Source organism: Epinephelus lanceolatus, chromosome 2 (assembly GCF_041903045.1).
Source record: "Epinephelus lanceolatus isolate andai-2023 chromosome 2, ASM4190304v1, whole genome shotgun sequence".
Taxonomy (NCBI): Eukaryota; Metazoa; Chordata; class Actinopteri; order Perciformes; family Serranidae; genus Epinephelus; species Epinephelus lanceolatus.
In genome coordinates, this window is record NC_135735.1 from 5480235 (window position 1) to 5499992 (window position 19758).

A 19758-nucleotide genomic window follows, 5' to 3' on the forward strand; every position below is an offset into this window, starting at 1 on the left:
ACGTATGTCACGTGATTTATGCTGAATAGTTTTACATTACTTTATTAACAAACATACATATGTAGAATTTTGTCATATAGATCACTTTATATTTATTGTGTTTATATGTCCGTCCTGGAAGAGGAATCCCTTCTCAGTTGCTCTTTCTGAGGTTTCTACCATTTCTTCCTGTTAAAGGTTTTTTTGGTGATGTTTCTCCCTATCTGCTGTGAGGGTCCTAAGGACAGAGGGATGTTGTACGCTGTAAAGCCTCTGAGGAAAATTCTGATTTGTGATAGTGGACTTTATGAATGAAATTGAATTGAACTGAACTAAAATACATATTTTAACTTAATCATGTTTTTGTTTTTTTCTAAAAGTGTTGTTATCATAGATTTCTTTTGAAAATGGAAGTTTATTTTTAAAGAAGAAAATGCATGTAATGAGCGTGAACTGACAGGCCGTCCTTTAATGTCCAAATTTGACAGAGGCCGGGTACCTAGAGAGTCATACTTTGAAGTGACAGGCCACTGACCAAGTGTTGGTGTTTGATAGGTTGGGAGTGAAAACGTGTTGGTTAAACTCACAGAAAATAATTTCATATGAGATATTTCTCATCATCGCCACCTTAGGAATCCTGTCTGTAGACACTCATTACCTCGTGGGATCAACATTCAAATAAGCCTTTTATTTTAACAAGAAATCCCCAAAGAAAAAGAACACCTGGAGAACACCAATGCCATAATCCAATATTGGAACTAACAATTATTTTCTTTGTTGACTAATTTGCTTGTTTATTTGATTAGATGTTTGGTCTATGAAGAGTTAGAAAATGGTAAAAAAAATGTCGATCAGAAAATATTCACATTTAGAAAACTAGAATCAATTGACAACTAATCGTTTAATCGTTGCAGCTCCGTCATTAAAAGCACATTTGTAAATTCAGAGAAGAGAAAAATATTTCAGTCCCGTCAGTATCCAAAGCACCATCACTCACAGTGTATAACAGCAGATATTTACTGAAGATGGTTAATCGCCTCTAATTTAATTGTCACTGACTGTAATTCATTTTGTCACCTTCTTGTCTCGTCTTCGTCTCCCGCCAATAAAGCATCGAATGATATGAATTGAAACGGAGAGCGAGACAATTGGCTTGATGTCAGAATCAATTCAGATGTCATTAATAATTAAAATGTTTTTGTATTAGATGAATCTCGTAAAAAGTAATGGAAAGAAAGGCGGTCGAAGACAGGCAGCATTTTGAGGCCGCGTCAAGGGGCAAATTTGCCGGCAATTACATCTGGCAACCTTTGATTTTTTTGGTCGAAAATGTCATTCCGTGTCGCCGATAAAGCTGAGTCACTACTGTTGCCCAAATGCCTGCAGCTTAACAATCTCAAGCACTGGAGTTATGCTGCTGGTATCAGTGAGATTGTGTGTGTGTGTGTGTGTGTCTGTGTGTGTGTGTGTGAGAGTGTGTGTGTGTAAGTGTGTGTGAGAGATAGAGACAGAGGGAGACGGACTGATGCAAATGGAAAGAGACAGAGGAAGAGTCTCTGTCCTTTTCTTTGATCTCTCCTAGGCCTGTGTGTGTGTGTGTGTGTCCGTACACAATGGGGATTTAAAAAATACATTTATCTAAGGTGGCCGCCTGCTTTATACACTTGCCTGTAAGGTCTGTGTAAATGAAACCTTCCTTAGAGGCTGTTATGTCATCCTATCCACCTGTGTTTGTGTGTGTGTTCGTCTGTCTCCGTCTTTGTCATCACACACACACTTGACAGGCGCCAGTCTCTGTAATGTCTGTAGACAGCTTAGTGGTCCGTCCCAGCACTGGCAGATGGTGTTCATTGACCAGTGCCCTTTCCGTCCCTCCTTCCTTCCTTTCTAGACCCCTCCTTTCCTTCCATCCTTCCTCAGTCTCGCTCCCTTCCTCCATCCAATCCGGATAAAGGCATGTCCCTCGCTTGCCTTGAACTTTGAAAGCCCTCACCAGACAGTAGCAATTGCCAAGGATTTAGTGCTTCCCACTGTGCTGTGCATGTGTGTATGTATGCATATGTTTATGTGTGTTTATATGTGTGTGTATGTGTGTGTGTGCGCAGACAGATGAAATGGTCTGCCAGTTTACCCTCTGTAAAGTCTGTCTGTGTCCAGCTCCAGCTTCACAGCTAAGGGATGCTGCTGGGTCACAGTTTATAGAGTAGTAATTCTCAATAATTAGGTTCTGTACTGTGGGAATGGTTCTGTTTTATGCATGTTTTTCTTCCCGTGAATATTGTTCAGTGTTTTTTACGATTAGATTTTCACCTCTGTGAAGCTTCTTTTATGCTTGTTTTACACCTTTAGAGGAGGCTGTGTTAATGGAGTTCTCCGTGGTTGGGACATGGCTGTGATGGCGTATGTTACAGGTTTAATGCAGCTCCTGTATTCATTATGGGTGTGTGTATCTCCATCTTTGAAGACGGGATATGTGTTTAGATTTGTGGTGCCACTTAGAATAGAAGTAATCTCTCAAGACAGATTCTGCAGTTTACATTGTAGAATCTGTTGGCAGCCCTGTGTGAAAGATGACTGGGGGGGGGCTTTGAGTTTGAACGATGCTGCGCTTTAGCCAATCACAAGGTATCCCGCTCCACCCAAAACGCTGTCTCGTCAATGTGAAAAAAAATATTTTTTCCAGTGGATGTCTTAGTTACAACATGATTGAGCTAACTGGAGTAGTTTCATGTCGTATCCGACAACAGGAGGCTTTTAACAGATGACGTCCTGATGTTAGCTTTGCTAGCTGTCCCTGTCAGCTGCAGCCACTGATGCTTTCTAGACATTGTGATTTCCCATAACTGAATAAATACCACACATAGCAACACAAAACTGCTTTGCTAGCTCAATCATGTTGTAACTAAGATATCTGCTGGAAAAATTATTTTATTCACGGACCGTTTATTGAGTTATTACCTTATTTTTTATACAGTCTATAGTTATTACAGACACCGCAAACGGCTAACGTTAACAGCTTACGGTTAGCCCAGCTGATCTACAATAACCATGTTATTAATTACAAAACGTGCACACAGAAATAGTAACGTTTGTTCAATCATTGTGTTTATAGACTTAACAAACATCAGATTAGTCTACACGGTGATATAGTGACGTGAAAAATGTGATATATGTGTATATATATATATATACATATATATATATATATATATATATATATATATATATATATATATACATATACATATATATATGTGTGTATATATATATATGTGTGTGTGTATATATATATATATATATATATATATATACATATATATATATATATATATATATATATATATACATATACATATATATATGTGTGTATATATATATATGTGTGTGTGTATATATATATATATATATATATATATATATATATATATATATATATATATATGTATATATATATACATATAGCTAAACTCTGCTGGTTTTCTACCCAAAGTATTTGTAAACAACACGGCGATTCCCTGGGGGCACCGCTGGAAGTGAAGGGCGTGAGCGATCGCAGAGGCCCCTGCACTTCCGTTGGTCGAAAAACTTTTTTTTTTTTTTTTCGATGGATTTCCAGATTGGAATAGAAGAGCTCTCTGAGAATGTGATAATTCTCAATGAGTGTGTTTACAAGGTCTTTAGTATCCCGGTTTTGATTGGGTTTTTTAAGTATCCCATTTTTGTGTTTGTGCATGTAAACACCATATCCCAAATTCAGAAACCGAAACCCGGTTTTGCCACCTGGAGTACTCTGATAGAAGCCGGGATACTGGAGCATGTATACGCCGTATCCTGGTCTCTGACGGCTGCCCGCCGTGTGCGCAGGCGCCAGAGTGACGCACCAGATATACAAGCAAGTTTTCTCCCCACTCTGAATCTGTAAAGTCCATGAGAACGATCCTATCCCACCAGTCACGGCTACGTATTTTCATCCACTGTTGCCTTGTACTGTGGGGTGGCAGTGACAGCCGAATAACTATCAAAGTTGGTGACGTATTCAATGTTTGTTGTCGCTCTCTCCTCCCATTGCTGAAGATGAAGTTGATGAGCCATAGCTGTAATGCGACGTGAGTATTTACTAACGCTAAGCCCGCTAGAAGCCACAGAGGTCTCATTTTTGTCTTACTTCTAAATATAATAAATATATCACATTTCCCGCTCAATCTGTTGTAAACAAAAGACGTAAAAGATGTAACACACGCCTGCGCAGATAGGATGCAGTGATCAGAAAATGGGTTACTGGTATTTATCATGTATACAGGGTTATGAATAACCGGATTTCTCTGTGTTCCATGTAAACATCATATCCCGGATATGCTCAAAGCCGGGATAAGCCTCAAAACCGGGATACTAAAGACGTTGTAAACACAGTCATTGATTTGTTGGTCCAGGTCAGGATAGGACAGTGTCTGGGTTCGAACCCAAGAGATGGAGAGGAATGGCAGGTCAACAAGGGGATGCATTTTGGCCATTTTGCTAACAAGGGGGATGACGTCCCCCCCTCAAGTCGCCTACTGGTCATGTGACTCTCGTCTTGCAGGTCGTAGTGGTCCCTAAAGAGTCTCCACTGGAACACACTCACAGATATACATACACACCCACACAAAGGGACAGGAGCATACAAACAGGGAGTTACTCCAAGAAGATATGGCTCTGTGATTATATATAGGTGTCGTCGTGTGTCTGACTATTGTTTTGGTGTCTCAATACATATAGCTTTCAGTTTGTGTGTGTGTGTGTGTGTGTGTGTGTGTGTGTGAGGGTTGGAAATTTGCATCAGCCTCCAGCCAAATGCTGGTAAAATTTTCAAGCGGCTGCTAGATTTGCTTCACTCACCAACAACAGTGATGTAATGAGTGTCTGGCAGATACAGCCACAGTGGCAGGTGGACAAAAAAGTTAATTTCCAGGCCTGGTTTATGTGTCTGTGTTTCTATGTACGTACTATAAACTGTATATAAAGATGGATGACACGTCTCTACTTACCTCAGGTGTACAGAAGTAAAGTTAAAATATTCCAGATATGACCACTGCCATCTTGCTTTGGTGATGTAATTTCAACCAGGAGAGGCTCATTTTTATAGAAAAAAAAAAAGAATATTTATTTACATGTGCACATAAAAGTGAAAAATGTGAAAGGTCTTTGGCGATTAGACCCCATTGAGATGGTATGTTTTAAGGAGGGGGATGAATCCATAGTCGAATAAGGAACCCCCGGGGTCTTGACGCTGGTGGTGGTGAAGTGCTGACGATCTGGACGAGCAGAGGAATGAACCTTTGTTGAGCCTGTCCTGGACTCTAAATATGATGGCTGGAGGTGAACAGGGTGGAGGAGGGCGTGACAGAGATCGTGGCGAGGTTTGATTGGATAACTAGAATAGTGAACACCCAAAGTCTGCTGATTGGAGGAAGCAGTGGGAAAGGGAACGAGTGAATTGTAAATGCATGAACACAGAGAAAGTCGTTCTAAATGAACTTACACTGAGCTTCATTTAGAGCCAGAGTCAGTGCATTAGCTATCACCGCAATATCAAGTTTCCCACCCATACACTGTCTGACCAATCGAGAGCAGCACCACTGAATACGTGCCCACTGATTGGCTCACACAGTTATTAATCATGTTGTAAAATCCTAGTTTTATAGCATTAGTAAAACCAAACTAATCAGAAAAACAAACCCTTGAACAAACAGCAGTGTGATAAAAACTACCTTCAATGACAGAAACCATCTCTGGGAAAAATGTATTTGATGTGTACTTTGAGTTTTTCTTTTGGCTCATGTCCCATCTGCTAACATGGAGGGGGCAGGCTTTATGACCTATACTGTAGCCAACCAACAGTGGGCGGTTGAGATGTTTTGGCTACACTTTCAGGGAGCTGTCATGTTGTCCGTCTTTAGAGTCAGTCACTTTTTAGAAGCATGCAGGCCCAATAATGTGGTACAACAGTGTGAACATGTGAATTCATTGTTGCTCACTAAAACTAGTCAGCATGACGGTTAAACTGTCACACTTGTAAACAAGGCTCTGGTCCCCACAAAGAAATTTGCTGCAAATGAACGTGACTGTGGCCGATAGCAGCCTAATAACTGAGGCCAGGTCTGCTGCTGCTGTGCTCACTGTACAGTAAGTCACAATGCAGACGAGAGCCAGAGAAGTACCTGAAGAGGACATGGAAAATGGATGAACTCAATAACTGCTTGTGCAGATTCAATCAGCTTTGCTCCACATTTTGGTTAATATGTTTGCTGTTTGCCTGCAGCAGTTTAACCCCAGTGATAATTAATGCTGACACTAGATAGAGGCCGTGCACCACTTATTCCAAACTGTGAGTAAACCAGAGTTTACTGCATTCATTAGCATAACCCAAAATGGATTCTGTTGACGTGTGATGCACTTATTTTGGTTAGAATTTTAGAAATTACATTTACCATTTCAAAAACAAAGAAACAAAAAAAACTAATTTCCTAACATGCCTTTACATGTTCAGAAAGAAAATAAGCTTCTGCTTTTGTAGGTAGATAAAAGTCTGATATTGGGCTCCTGTGGAAATGAAAGCTCATGGTCTTCATCAGAGTTAGAAACAAACCAAGGTTAAAAACATAAAACATTTACAGAACATAGAGATGTGTGACAAATAAAGGCAAGGCAGCTTTATTTGTATAGCACATTTCATACGCTAAGGCAATTCAAAGTGCTTTACAGAGCAATGAAATATAAAACATAATAAAGAATACAAGAGGAAAAAAAGATATAAAAGGTAAAATTAATCACTAAATGATTTACAATTTTAAAAAAAAGAAAAAAAACTATTAAAAATAACAACAGTACAGACAAGAAGTGCAAAGATAAAAAGATTATTTAAATGATTTAAAATGGAGTTTGATAAAGTTGTAGTGCAGTTAAAATCAATAAAATAAAAAAATAATTAAAATAATAAAAATAATTAAATAATACAAATTACAGTGCAGTGCAATAAATAAATAAATATTTGATTTAATAAAAAGAACAGATAAGTCTTCAACCTTGATTTAAAAGAAGCGAGAGACGGTGCAGACCTGCAGTTTTCGGGGAGTTTGTTCCAGATATGTGATGTATAAAAACTAAATGCACCTTCTCCGTGTTTAGTCGTGACTCTGGGGACACAAAGCAGACCTGCCCCTGAAGACCTGAGAGGTGGATGGTTCCCACTGTAGCGGAAGTTTAGAAATGTATTGGGGCCCTAAACCACTCAGTGCTTTATAAACCAACAGCAGGATTTTGAAGTTGATTCTCTGACAGACAGGAAGCCAGTGAAAAGACCTCAGAACAACAATATGTAGTAAAATGTAAATGTGCCAAATGTTAGGTGTGTATTTCTGTGGAAACCCAGTATGGCCTTAACAGTCACATCTCAACCCAGTCGAACAACTTCGGGGGATTATGATGAGGGAATGAGGGAAGAGCTCAACGCTGAACAGCTCTGCTCATACCTCGTAAAGTTTGGGCTGCAACGGTATGAGATTTTCATGGTACAATAACCATCCCAGGAAATATCACAATTGCATTGTATCACAGTTTGAAAGAATTTATCTTATTATCAGTCAGACTGACCCTTAAAGGAATGAAATAAAGGGTTATTTTTGGTTGAACAGATGTTTTATCACTATAATTGAAACCTGAAATCATTTTGTTGACCTTTGAAGACCTAGAAGAATTTTGGGGTCGCCTGACTCTATTTATTCTGAATTCCTAACTCATTCTAGTCGTAGCATCAAGTGCCATACATCACTGGTGATGATCTACCAACCACTCATTAGCTCACCATTGTTTTTTGGCTGGTTAGTGAAGCAAATGTAGCAGCACCTGGATATTTTACCAGTATTTGGCTGGTGGCTGATGCTAGTTTCTAACTGTGCACCCTTCTCTGGCTGATAATGTGAAGCTGATGAGACTTGGTGAACTATGCTCAATTTTAGTTAATGCACTTTTATTTCCAGTCGCATCTGGTCCTCTGTTTGCTCTAATCACTGTCTGAACAGTTTTGGATTTGGAGTGATTTTACACCTGTAGCTCACCTCATTTGGTCCAGATTAGGGATGGGAATTGATAGGATTTTATCGATATCAGTGCCATTATTGATTCTGCTTATCGATCTGATTCTTTATCGATTCCCTTATCGATTCCTCCTGTGAATTAATGATATCACCTCCTGTTGTTTGTAACCCAGTACATCTGCTTTCAGAACGTTTTATTATGAACCTTAAAGCTATGGTCTAGTTTAGAAAGATGATGAGAAAGATTTGAAAAAAAAAGCATCCCCAGCCTGAGTGTGTCAACACCACGCAGCTAGTGCAGCTAACTCAGGTGAGGCAGCTAACGCAGCTAGCCCAGCATATCATAACAACAAATAGCGTGCAAATCAACTCAACTGCCCTCATCTTACCATCCTTGGTGTTCCCATGAAATCCGACAACGGGAGCGGGGATACGCCGAAGCTCCACAGTGGGCTAGCAGCTCCAGGGAGGCTAACAACAACAGCGCCCCACCCGCCGTCCACCTGGAGCGGGGATGCGCCGAAGCTCCAAACTGGGCTAGCAGCTCCAGGGAGGCTAACAACAACAGCGCCCCGCCCGCCGTCCACCTGGAGCGAGGATGCGCCAAAGCTCCACAGTCGGCTAGCAGCTCCAGGGAGGCTAACAACAACAGCGCCCCACCCGCCGTCCACCTGGAGCGGGGATGCGCCGAAGCTCCAAACTGGGCTAGCAGCTCCAGGGAGGCTAACAACAACAGCGCCCCGCCCGCCGTCCACCTGGAGTGGGGATACGCCGAAGCTCCAAACTGGGCTAGCAGCTCCAGGGAGGCTAACAACAACAGTGCCCCGCCTGCCCTCCACCTGGAGCGGGGATGTGCCGAAGCTCCACAGTGAGCTAGCAGCTCCAGGGAGGCTAACAACAGCGTGAAGTGAAGCTACGGCTTTGACCGCTTCTGTCTCTCCGCCATTACGTCTTCTTTGTTGTTGAACGGGCTGCTGACTGACGAGCATAGATTTGGCGTAATGAAAAGAATCGATAAGGGAATCGTTAAGTATAAAGGCTAATGATGTCGATGAATTGGACCAGTTGGAACCGGTTCTTAACAGGAACCAGTTCTCGATTCCCATCCCTAGTCCAGATCAAGGGAAAGAATGAGAAGTTGTTGCACTGACGTTGAACCAAGGGAAGAAAACATGGTTGGACAGTATCGTCGAAGTCATCCTCCATCATCAGTGCTTCATCAGGACCCACGTGGTGCCATGCTGTTGTTCAGACAGTCCATATTTTGGGATCCCCAATAGTTAAAAAAATTAGTACAACAGCCGGTTATCCCAAAAAAACAAACGACCATTGCTCCAACAATACACTACACACTTGCCCAAACAGAAGCACATGGCTACCCTGATAGTCCTACCCACGTTGTAACCAATCTCACTCCTCCTTCCTGCACCTAACCAACCCGATCATCCAAGCCAACTAGTCCTATCTAATCAGAGGCGGAGCAGAGCAGGTCATGCCTTTGCCATAGTCGATCTGATGATGTCATTCTGCATAATAATTAGCCATTTGCCTCTGTTTGATAGAGAGCATGGAAAAAAGGCATCTAGTCCATCATTATTACACAAGGATAAGTATGGGATCGATGTGTCACTTACTTTCTAACAGACTGCCACAGCACACACACTGAGATATGAGCACAGACTGCAGTGCTTCTGAAACCTGTTGGAGACGAGGAGGTGACTCATCAGCTCGCATCAGATCAGGCACATGCTCGCCAGACACTTTAAGATTAGAGCTATCGTGGTTACATAAATACCGAAAAGCACTGATGAGATAATATAACACCCCCGCAGGCTTTAACTGTTTAATTGGGAAGTTACAGGCAGATGAAAATGTCTGGCCACTGTTTTTGTCTCTGTCTGTTTTATGTTGAGTGTGTTTATTTCATTTGTTTAATCTGGTCAGGAGCACAGCGTCCACAGTGTGAACTTGGAAGTGACAGGCCTCCAACCATCTGGAGTGATTTTGTAATATAGTACAATTATCAAAAATGTGAATAACGTTCTTAGACTCTCATCGTTACTGCAGGACCTTGGCGCACAGCATCTGATTTTGTCTGTAAGACCAAACTGGCAAAAGTCACCTTTTTCTCTTCTAGACCACATGAACATTTTCACCCTGCAGGTCAGTCAGTGTTGCTGCACTTTGACGAAGAATAAAACAATTACAAGCAGTAAAGGACAAGAAAAAGACACAGTTGTATTGGCTTGTAAAAGTTGCCTCACCCAGTGCAGTTTGTAGTCTTGCTGCTATGCCTCTGACGCAGGAGGAATAATCAAAACTGCGGGGGTCAATGTCACCCACTGGCATTTTCAGCATAAATATTTAACACCTATTTTCTCTTTGCTCCACAATCTCATTACCTTAGAGTTTGTTTTATTACACACTGTTCGGAAAAATCAAGCACAGAGATACATGGTTTGCAATATGTAGAAACAGTGATATGAATTTTTTAAAAAGAATTACACTTTACATGCTCATCATGCTGGTGGCTCTGCAAAACTTCAGTGAAGCACGGCGGTGCTTTGAGCTAAATGCTGACATCAGTTTGAATATATGACTACGATGACAATGCTAATGATACTTTCTAATTAGCACTAAACATAAAACAAGCTGAGGCTGATGGGAACGGCATTAGTTTTAAAAGTACTGGACAAACTGGAATTTTGACCCAATGAGGGCACTAGATGAAAAGTCAGTTCATCCTGAAGAGGAGATGAAAGTTTGTACCAAATTTTATGGCAACCCATCCAATACTTGAATGAGTGAGGCGCCCTGGTAGCTGACCAGGTAGTGCACGCTCCTCATGTTTGAGTCCTTAGCAGCGGCCCGGGTTCGGTTGCTGCATGTTGTCCCCTTCTTCTCTCTGCCCCTTTCATGTCTCTGTATGATCAAATAAAGGCAAAAAAAAAAACAGACTTAAAAGATACATTTCGGTACCTGCATGTCTATGTGAGAACGCCATATTTTGACAAGACGTGAAAGTGCCACGATGTGCTCCTAAGCCTGGAAGCCACCTACAGAGCTCTGAGGAGCCGCTGGGTTTAACATCAGACAGGAGACAGAAGCGCCTCAAAGCCTCTGTGGCAGCTCTGTGGGCGTCTCAGTGAGCCAGAACAATCACTGTAGCACCAAACTGTTGCAATAGTTTATCATTTATTACTATTTATCATTTATTATTTTAGCAATAGCCTAATAGTAAGTAAGTAAAATGTATTTGTACAGAGCTTTTTACAGACAAAGGCCACAAAGTGCTCTACAAGGGCAATATACAATATACAAGAATAAAACATAGAAGATAAAGCAACTACTCGAGTCACGTAGTTAAAAATACAAAACTGTTTGCACAATAGAGTATTACTGCTAGACAAGCATACACACACACACACACACACACACACACACACACACACACACACACACACAAGCAGTCAGACAGACAGAGACAAAATGAGCTCTATGTTTGATTAGAAAAGAGCAGCAGAGCAGAATTGTTTTTTAGTCTACTACATCATCCTTTCAGCTTGTTCAGAAATTATATTTATTCTAATTACAGAGAAAGAGTACCGAAAAAAGGGATCCTTGGGTACTTGTACAAGTATCAGACCAAATGTGAAAGTAGTATTAAAAGTGAGCAGTTAGATTTTATTTGACGGTGCTTGTGGTGTTAAAATCCACCCAAATGATGGAAATCTTAAGGGTGCTTTCACACTTGCTGTTTGGTTTGGTCCAATCAAACTCAAGTTCATTTTCTTCTCAAGTGCGGTTTGTTTGGGCAGGTGTGAACACAGCAATCACACTCAGGTGCACAACAAAACAACCGGACCAGCGTGTTCCAACCCAATCCGAACCAACTGCAGTCACGTCACACATTGTTTGGGTTAAACATGAGCATGTTACAGTCCTGGAGGATTATTAATGTGCACCTCCTCCTGTACTGCCTTAATATGCACATTCAGCACATCCAATGCATCAAAACATTGTTTTCTAGTTGGAGCTGCGCCTCGTTTTCAAACTGTATGGTTTGACTAAAATGAACAATGACAGCAATATAGTCCACGATGAGCAGCGCTAAAATCAACCTGCGTAGTTGTCCCTCCATTGTGACATTAGAAAGTGTCACATTTATCTTGCAAGTGTACTCTTCTTCAACGTTTGCTTTACTTCCTGGATTTTTCCCACATGGAAATTCTGACCAATCAAGAGCAGCTTTCTCACGCAGGCATTTAATCTGCAAAGCAAAACAACTCTAGGTCTGAAAGCAGCCTAAAAGTCACAGTCACATGTGCAAAGCGTCAAAACTTTTTGCAATGTTTTGACTTTTTTCAGCATTTAGAACAGAAAAGGTGGATGAAAACAAGCTTAATGAGTCATGCAGAGGTATGTAACACATACTGTAGAACAAGGGTTTATGGAAATGTGAACCAGAAGCACATCAGTGCACCAGCTGCATGTGTGGCTGTTGTGAAGGCAGATGCCCAGGCTTAATGTTTTATACCCGCATTACACAGGAGCATCCAATTAGTATTGACACGCCTCTCTGGTCGGCTGCCCTGCCTGTTTCTGAGCAAGCAAAGTCATGACAAGCTGCGAAAGGAACATAATTGGCACTTTGCTGTCACCGCCGGTGTTCTCTGTGCTGCATGAAAATAGGCCTTCATTTAGTCTCCCTCAATGATATCATATATGCGCACCCCATTTTTTTAACGTGGTGACTTACCTCTGTTAATTCATAACCATAATGACCACGTCACATGTTCAGGCACACAGTCTGTCGTTGTTCATTGCTTCAGTTTTCTCCATGTTCCCTTCAGATAAAGGAAGTTACTTGTTTTTATTGGTCGTAAACAAATGCTCTGTTTTGCTCTTTTTTATTTTAACATAAGTGTAAACAAATATTTCACAGATCCAAACACACAGCGTCCACTCTGAAGGTCTGAAGGGAGCTGTGTTGTGGCTCTCCTGTGATGTCTAAGATAACTGTGAGTGGTTGTGGCTGTAAGTGTGTTTGTAGTGTATGCATACAATCATCTGATACGAAGCTGGAGACTGAGTGTCTTGTCTGTCTGTGGCCCAGCTGTCCAGGGACATGTTTGTGGGTGAGCGTGGGAGTGTAAGTTTGTGTGTGTGTGTGTGTGTGTGTGTATCCCCTCCGTTATCTGTGACAGATAGTTATGAGCAGACAGACTGACGCTTTCCCAAGTGTTAGCCTTGGGGCAGACTGGGGAGAGGCATGAGGGTGTGTGTGTGTGTCTGTGCGTGTGTGTGTGTGTGTGTGTGTGTATGTGTGAGAAAGAGAAAAAGGAAGAAATGAGTGTGTGAAATGCTGTTTCATCCCAAACTCCTCCACTTTTCTCACTTGTTTTTTCCGTTGTTGCTTACTTCCTTTCTCTCATTGTAAGTGTTTACTGCTACCTCTGCAAAATTATTCATTTTCACACTCATTCAGACTCACATCCTGTATTAAAACAGTTTTTCTTTGTAAAAGGACGAGGCCCATTTACTGCAATTTATGCCCACTTTAGAAATAGTTTGCCAATTTGAGAAATATGCTTATTTGCTTTCTAGAGGAGAGCTCGATGAGAAGCTTGATAAAACTCTCTTATCTGTTAAATGTGAAGCTACAGCCACCAGCTGTTTAGCTCAGCTCAAAATACAGACTGCAAATGGGGGAAAACAGCGAGCGAAGCTCTGTCCAAAGATAATAAAATCCACCCAACAACACCTCTCAGGCTCATTAATTAACATGTTAGATCTCATTTTTTAATTGGTACAAAAACTGAAGTGTATGAACAACAATTCAATGTTGTATGGGGGACTTTGGGCCAGTTACCGACCCCAACAGATTGATTATTGTCGGACAAAGCCAGACTGCCTGTTTACCCTGTTTCCAGTCTTTATGCTAAGCTAAGCTAACCTTATATAGTCTTATATTTATCAGACATGAATCAAAGTGGTGTCTTCTCAGCTAACTCTACCAATCAGCGAATGAACGTGTTTCTCAAAACTATTAGTTTGAAGCAGTGGTTCTCAACCAGGTGTCCGGGGACCCTGCTTCCCAACTGGTCCTGTCAAGAGGTCCAGATTCCCCCTCAGTCATTAGTTCAAGGTCCACACAGTTTAATATATTCAGCCTCATACTTGCGTTTGGCCATGTCGTCAAGCTAGTTTTCGACTGTGACCCACCAGTCGGGAACCACTGCTTGAGGATGTTCCAGGGGTTCCCCAGAAAAATGGGGAATACTTTATGTTCACAATTTAATCCACTATACAAGTCAGTCCAATGTGAGTAAGAGTCATAGGAGTGTCTTTTCTGATCATAGCTTTCACGTTCTCCACCTCTATCTCCTCAAGTGACCCTTTCCCAAACCCCGCCCCTTTGTAATAGTCTGTCAAGCTCTCGGTGTAAGCATGGAGCCCACACTGTAACTAACTCCCTGAAGAAATATTGTTATATTTTTGGAAAAAATGACAGAGTGATTCCAGAGAGAAGCAGACAGAGGGGTCTACAGTCTGTGTTTGAAGGATATATCCAGGATGTCAAACTGACTCAGCAGCAGCAACAGGTTAAAAAGACAAAGATAGTTAGAAGCTAAAGCCGAACTATAGGCTACAGATCACAGTGTAAAAGTGAACCACCACATCACTGTTGATCGCCACACAAGACAATGAATATAAAGGGAAACTTTGCTGATATTGAACCAGCTTTGTGGCATTACAGGGTGTGCAGATGAACAGTGTTCGGCACAATGTGATGACACACAGCTGGTTGAATATGAGCAAAGTTTCCCTGCTTCCCTTCACTGGTTCCTGTACAGCAGCGTCGGTCTTTGTTTCACTGTTATAATCATTACAAAGCAAAAGCAGCATGTGTATACATTCAGTAGGCTATATCTTCAGTAGCTAGCTAGCTAACCCTACACTTTTCAGGGTTTGATTTTGGTTTTGGAACAGGGAAGAAACGTATATCTTTTTCCAACCTCTCCAGGTAACGAGTATCATTAATACACGACGTGCCCCAGGCACAACATTTAGCTCCAAATCCACAAAACCAGCCTGAAAATGAAGGAAATCTGAAACGACTGCATTAGAGTCAATGGAGCACAGCTGTGGTGTTGTTGGACCCTGGTCTGAGCCAGCCTGATGATAGGTTTTTGCTAGTCTGTGTTCGAGGGGCGGAACTTAGCAAAGGGTCAGTTGTTGACAATAGGGCTGCAGTTAACTAATGTTTTCATTATCAACTAATCTGCCCTGTATTTTTTTCAATTAATCGATCATTAGTTTTGTCAATAAAATGTGAGGAAATAATGAAAAATGCCCAGAGCCAAAAGTGACGTCTTCAAACGGTATGTTTCATCAGACCAACAGTCCAAAAATCCAAAAAAGTCAGTTTATTATTATGTATGACAAATTAAAGCATTAAATCAAATATTTTGCTTAGAAAATTCCTAAAGCAATTATTTGATTTGTAAAATAGCTGCAAATTATTTTTGTTTTATTCTCATATATTGCCCTTGATTGAGCAATTACTCCTCGCAGCTCTTGTTGACAAGTCTAGAATTCTGATCTTGATTGGATTTAACAAACAGCTCCTTTTCAGATGAAGGTCCCTGAATGAAAGGGGGGGTGTCAGTGACATAATAAAGGTGGTTGAGAGCCACTGCTTTAATGCATGCTGCAGTGTGTCTCATATCTGGATTACTAGCTGGGCAAAGTGGGCAACTGGTCCCGGGCTCTAGAGCTTTAGGGACCCCAAAGCTCTATACTATGTGTTAACTGGTTTGTGGGGATGTCAGGGTCAGATTATCATGACCATGGGCGCTGGGCACACTCTGGGACATGGGAGCACAATAGCACACGGACAAGTCAACCACACACACACTCCATTTATACTGTTGCAGTTGTGTCAGTCATGTTGGTGTATTACAGTTTCCACATTTTCATGCACAACATATATTCTTCAAGGGTCATAATAAATGAAACATCAACTTTCTAGCCATGAAAAAGCACATTAATGAGAATCAAAGTTAGTGCAGAGCCTCAGATAAAACCACACAGCAGAGCAACAGTAAAAAATGTTCCAAGAGGACTTTCCAGGAGCTCGTGGAGCACGTTAATCCAGCCATGGCGTCTTACAGAAACCGGTTTCTGTTCATTTCCCAGCACAACAAAAATCTCCCTGCAGTGCAGAGATTTGAAACTTGCCTCAGTGATCCATCACTGAGAACAGTGAGTCAGGTTAGATTACACTTTGTCAGATTCCTCTGTCCTGGGTCCTGGGTCACAGCGAGTGAGGAGAAAAATAAATCAAATGACTGTAATGTGAAGAGGTCGCTCATAGTGACAAACCCACAGTTAATAAATGAGCTCTGCATTTTCCCTCAACACTGTACAGAACATTTTAGCCTCTCTGAGCTCATAGATTTGAGTTTAACTTTACTTTACTGCTGTCAGCAATCTAGTTACCAGAGAAAAAGCTCCTATAAACCCACTGTACTTTACCTGCTCAGCACCTAACAACAGCCAGACACAGTTTGAGAGAATTTTTAGCAGCCAAAGAGTCAGACATATTTTTCAGGGCTTGGTAGTGACCAAAACAGAGCTAACAGAGAGTCAAGATTGGACATACATTAGTGGAGTTGCCAGAAACACAGCTCTAGATTACTGCTGAGTAGTACTGTCAGAAATATCGCCTTATTTATGCCTTTAAATTCTGAGTATTTTAAACAGTGTAAAGTCTTATTTTCTACAGTATAGATGGCACCAGCTGCACTTTCTTGCACTTTCTTATTGTTAATATTTACTACAGTCATTCTGCTGTTCTCCACGACTAACCAAGAAAAGAAGGGCAGTGTTTGTCATGTTATAGCCTTGTTATATTTCTCTTTTGATAAAATTGTGAAGTTTTATGCCTGGCAGTATGGTGGTACAGCGGTTAGCATTGTTGTCACACAGCAAGAGGGTTCCTGGTTCAAACCTTGGGGTGAAGAGTTTGAACCCTGAGGTGGGGGAGCCCTTCTGTGTAAGCATGTCCTCTCTGTGTCAGTGTGGGTTTTCTCCAGGTACTCCAGCTTCCTCCCACAGTCCAAAGACATGCAGATTAATTGGTGACATTAAATTGTCCGTAGGTGTGAATGTGAGCGTGAATTGTCTGTCTCTTTGTGTCAGCCTTGTGATGGTCTAGTGACCGCTTCAAGTTTTTGTGAGTTTTTGTAGAGTTTTATGCTTTTACTTTAAGTGCTAAATATAATCTATACATTTCTTTTTACAGTTCAAATTTTTATTTATCTATTCAGTCAACTCTGAACAAACCGACAACATTGTTATTGGAACTGAGCGTATTCACAGGCATCTGGTAGCTGCACATTCTTAGATCCAAAAAAGTAATTAAGCAACCACAGCGGTACAACTAAACACCAAATCAGCAGACATTTAGGCCCGCCATGACCTCGTAAAGCTTTCAACTTCATTGCTGACCCTAGCTAACACTCATTCATATGACACAATCTCTAACACAGATTCCTTCCATTTTTCAAAATCTGGAGGTGATGTACAGTACAGGCCAAAAGTTTGGACACACCTTCTCATTCAATGCGTTTTCTTTATTTTCATGACTATTTACATTGTAGATTCTCACTGAAGGCATCAAAACTATGAATGAACACATGTGGAGTTATGTACTTAACAAAAAAAGGTGAAATAACTGAAAACATGTTTTATATTCTAGTTTCTTCAAAATAGCCACCCTTTGCTCTGATTACTGCTTTGCACACTCTTGGCATTCTCTCCATGAGCTTCAAGAGGTAGTCACCTGAAATGGTTTCCACTTCACAGGTGTGCCTTATCAGGGTTAATTAGTGGAATTTCTTGCTTTATCAATGGGGTTGGGACCATCAGTTGTGTTGTGCAGAAGTCAGGTTAATACACAGCCGACAGCCCTATTGGACAACTGTTAAAATTCATATTATGGCAAGAACCAATCAGCTAACTAAAGAAAAACGAGTGGCCATCATTACTTTAAGAAATGAAGGTCAGTCAGTCTGGAAAATTGCAAAAACTTTAAATGTGTCCCCAAGTGGAGTCGCAAAAACCATCAAGCGCTACAACGAAACTGGCACACATGAGGACCGACCCAGGAAAGGAAGACCAAGAGTCACCTCTGCTTCTGAGGATAAGTTCATCCGAGTCACCAGCCTCAGAAATCGCAAGTTAACAGCAGCTCAGATCAGAGACCAGATGAATGCCACACAGAGTTCTAGCAGCAGACCCATCTCTAGAACAACTGTTAAGAGGAGACTGCGCCAATCAGGCCTTCATGGTCAAATAGCTGCTAGGAAACCACTGCTAAGGAGAGGCAACAAGCAGAAGAGATTTGTTTGGGCCAAGAAACACAAGGAATGGACATTAGACCAGTGGAAATCTGTGCTTTGGTCTGATGAGTCCAAATTTGAGATCTTTGGTTCCAACCGCCGTGTCTTTGTGAGACGCAGAAAAGGTGAACGGATGGATTCCACATGCCTGGTTCCCACTGTGAAGCATGGAGGAGGAGGTGTGATGGTGTGGGGGTGTTTTGCTGGTGACACTGTTGGGGATTTATTCAAAATTGAAGGCACACTGAACCAGCATGGCTACCACAGCATCCTGCAGCGACATGCCATCCCATCCGGTTTGCGTTTAGTTGGACAATCATTTATTTTTCAACAGGACAATGACCCCAAACACACCTCCAGGCTGTGTAAGGGCTATTTGACCAAGAAGGAGAGTGATGGAGTGCTGCGGCAGATGACCTGGCCTCCACAGTCACCGGACCTGAACCCAATCCAGATGGTTTGGGGTGAGCTGGACCGCAGAGTGAAGGCAAAGGGGCCAACAAGTGCTAAACACCTCTGGGAACTCCTTCAAGACTGTTGGAAAACCATTTCAGGTGACTACCTCTTGAAGCTCATGGAGAGAATGCCAAGAGTGTGCAAAGCAGTAATCAGAGCAAAGGGTGGCTATTTTGAAGAAACTAGAATATAAAACATGTTTTCAGTTATTTCACCTTTTTTTGTTAAGTACATAACTCCACATGTGTTCATTCATAGTTTTGATGCCTTCAGTGAGAATCTACAATGTAAATAGTCATGAAAATAAAGAAAACGCATTGAATGAGAAGGTGTGTCCAAACTTTTGGCCTGTACTGTACTTTTCCATAATCTGAGGATCACTTAAGCAGCTGTTGATTCAGGTTTGGTGATTTAGGTACCATCGTACCCAACCACTTCCCTACATGATTCACAACTTTTTCCCACAATGGGTTCACCAGTTTACATTCCCAGATTGTAGAAATGTTCTTGTTTCTGTCTGACATTTCCAACATAGATTATTAGCCAGTAGACCCATCCTGTGGAGCGTAGAGGGAGTAATGTGACACCTACGAATTAAATTATACTCGTTTATATCCCAGTATTTGACAGTATTTTCAACCACTCCTCATCACCTAACTCACACCCTCTATAGGTTTTTAATATTCAAACATTTACCACAAGCTAAGGGGCTGACATGTTTCCTTGCACCGCTTCTCCTTCTTCTCTTCCTTCTGTTATTTGAGTAGTCTGTCATCAGCTCTGTATCTCACACACAACAGGTTCAGGCTGTACCCCTCGGTGCGTCTCCCTCTTTGAGTGTG

At 41.5% G+C, this 19758-nt stretch overlaps 1 protein-coding gene across 1 annotated transcript in view; it reads left to right on the forward strand.

The window, feature by feature from the left end:
- The window catches only part of dok4 (docking protein 4), a 98365-nt gene that overhangs the window by 20834 nt on the left and 57773 nt on the right, over nt 1-19758 (forward strand). The gene's annotated exons all lie outside the window — the stretch shown is intronic.